The 2856-nt window shown below is 42.6% G+C and overlaps 1 pseudogene; it reads left to right on the plus strand.

Moving 5' to 3' along the window:
• Nucleotides 1-423: 423 nt before the first annotated feature.
• Nucleotides 424-2320, plus strand: LOC136843097 (lysosome membrane protein 2-like; annotated as a pseudogene).
• The last annotated feature ends 536 nt before the right edge of the window (nt 2321-2856 follow it).

A 2856-nucleotide genomic window follows, 5' to 3' on the forward strand; every position in this document is an offset into this window, starting at 1 on the left:
GAGTGCGAATAGTTAAAAAAAAAATTCCACCGGCGTTCAGACCCCAACGCTTTTTGCTTTTGTAGGCTTAAACTAAGATTTCGTATAACCAAGTGTCACGAAAACGTTACTGAGCAGTTGCTGTCATTTAGTTCAGAAAAAAAAAATAGATCCTAATAATGCTTTGTCTAATTAATGTGTGGAAGTTCACCGACCAGCCTTTGTTTTACAAGGGGCATCGGCTATCCACTAGTATTACCAGGCGTCCACCCAGAATAAATTATTGTGGCTTTATCATAACAAACGACATTCTGAGCCAAATGACATCCGTATGAGTTTATCATGAGGCATGTTCGTAATATGGCTCACGAATTGGCAATGTAGCAACCGAGCATGGAAGGTTAAGTGAAGATGCTGCTCGTTGAGTACGACAACTACACACGTTGGTCGGACGCGACGCGGCATCGACAGACACCGCGGGGTGTGCGCTAGTCTCAAAGGGGATTCGGAAGAGTGTGTGTACGACTCTGCGTTTTGGCATTTTAATGACTTGGTCGCCCTCTTATTTATGGGATTGATCAGTGAAACAGCTCGTACAGAATATCAGACTGTTAATTTCAAATGCCGCTTACTGTATGGCACTAAAAGAACACAACGATTTCTTAAGAGTAACGTGAGCCTTTACGAATTTTCAACTTCTAGAAGTGCTCTGAAGTGGAAGGTGTAGTGGTAACGATTGCCTGGTAAGGATATTGTGTATCCGAAAAAGGGTTTTACGAATAGATGAAGAAAAAGAGCTGACAAGATCTATTAGGTTAAGAATTGTCACCGTGTCATAACCAGTGTGGTAATTTTGATGCTATAGAAAGTGAAGATCCAAATGTGTGCTCACGTGAGATAACTGAAACCTGAGAAGTGGAAATGTGTTTTATGAGTGACGTGTAGGCAAAGCACTACTACATTCATAATATGATGTGAAGGGTATATAGATGAGTCCAATGTGAAGCCTTGGAAAGAAAATATCATAAAATTTCAACAACCCACCTATGTCTTTGCTGCATGGAGGACGATTTGCTGTTGATAATAACCCACGGTTCGAGAAGAGAGGCAAAGAAAATATGAACCAGAGTTGACGCGCGTCGTTTCGTAACGAAATCGCCTAGATCGTAATATTCAAATCCAAAGTGACGATGGGTCGTTTACCTGACGAGAGCTTCGACACGGCAAGCAACAAGCGCATGCGAGCCGTGGTGGACCGGGTGAACAAAAGCGCTCGCTGTCGATGCTGTCTTTGGATGCTGGCCGTCTGGTGCGCCGCTACGGTGATCTTCATGCTTGCCGGATACGACGCTGTTGTCCATACGGTTGCTGTTGACCAGATGGTCCTCCGACAGGGCAGTCAGAAGTACGAAGCGTGGGTCGATACCCCAGTCCCTGTCTATTACCGCGTCTTCGTGTTTAACCTAACCAACCCAGAGCAATTTATGAATGGCGAGAGACCCCGAATGAAGGAGACCGGGCCTTACGTTTACCTGATGAAGGAGAGCAAACAGCAAGTGAGATTTCACACAAATGGGTCTGTTTCTTATAGGACTAAACCTCTTTATTTCTTCCAGCCTGACATGTCAGTCGGTGCCCAGGAAGACAAGATCATTACCGTGAACATACCCTTTGTGAACGCCGCCGACGCGGTGAAAGAAGCCGGTTTCTTAAGAACTATTATACAATATGCTAAGAAAATCCATGGGTTCGATACAATCAGACAACTGACTGTCGGCGAGTTGCTCTGGGGTCATAGGTCGCGTGTCATGGACTGGGCACGAACTTTACAGGAAGTACCCTACCCTCACCAGTTATTCGGCCTACTGGTAGGCTTCAATGACTCTGTTCAAGAACCATACACAATGCATACAGGGAAAGGCGACGCAGCCAAGATGAACCAAATTGTTTCTTGGAATGGCCACCAGAGACTCGATTTTTGGAGTGGCGACTTCTGCAACGAGATCAGGGGCACGGATGCCAATGGTTTTGCCCCCGGGGTCACGAAGGAGGAGACCCTGTACATTTTCAATGGTCAGTTGTGCCGGGCGTTGCCTTTGGTCTACAACGAAACGGTGACGCAATCTGGCATCTCGGCCTACCGGTTCGTTCCTCCCGACGACATCTTCGCCTACGGCAGAGACCATCCTCAGAATTCGTGCTTTTGCAGCGGGGGAGGTTGCCCCCCCTCAGGAATTCTTGACATGAAGCCCTGCTACTGGGGTGCATCTGTCGGATTTTCTTTCCTCATTTCTATAATGGCGATCCTAAGCTTCGCCATGTTGTGCGTGGCCTAAGGTAAGGAGAAAGTACCGATTATTGTTTTATTGTTTATATATATATATATATATATATATATATATACATATATATATATATATATACATATATATATATATATATATATATATATATATATATATATATATATATATATATATATATATATATATATATCGCAAGGAAGCGGGTTCGATGTGATATTTTGACTTGTATTGACTTGTATAAATACTGTTATTTCGAGAGCGGATTCTGATAAAACATGTTAAATAACTATAGTTCAGTTTGTGACATCTTCAGTGCATGTTGTTGAAGATTTTTTTCCATGTGCGTTGTTGCATGTCACTTTTTTTTCCTCCTGCAGTTGAGGATATTGTAGATTGTAGAGCTTGTTCTGCCAAGTTAATTTCCTCTCTCTCTCTCTCTCTCTCTCTCTCTCTCTCTCTCTCTCTCTCTCTCTCTATCTATATCTCTCTCTCTCTCTCTCTCTCTATATCTATATATATATATATATATATATATATATATATATATATATATATATATACTCTCATATAT

Source organism: Macrobrachium rosenbergii, chromosome 2, assembly GCF_040412425.1.
Source record: "Macrobrachium rosenbergii isolate ZJJX-2024 chromosome 2, ASM4041242v1, whole genome shotgun sequence".
Classification (NCBI taxonomy): domain Eukaryota; kingdom Metazoa; phylum Arthropoda; class Malacostraca; order Decapoda; family Palaemonidae; genus Macrobrachium; species Macrobrachium rosenbergii.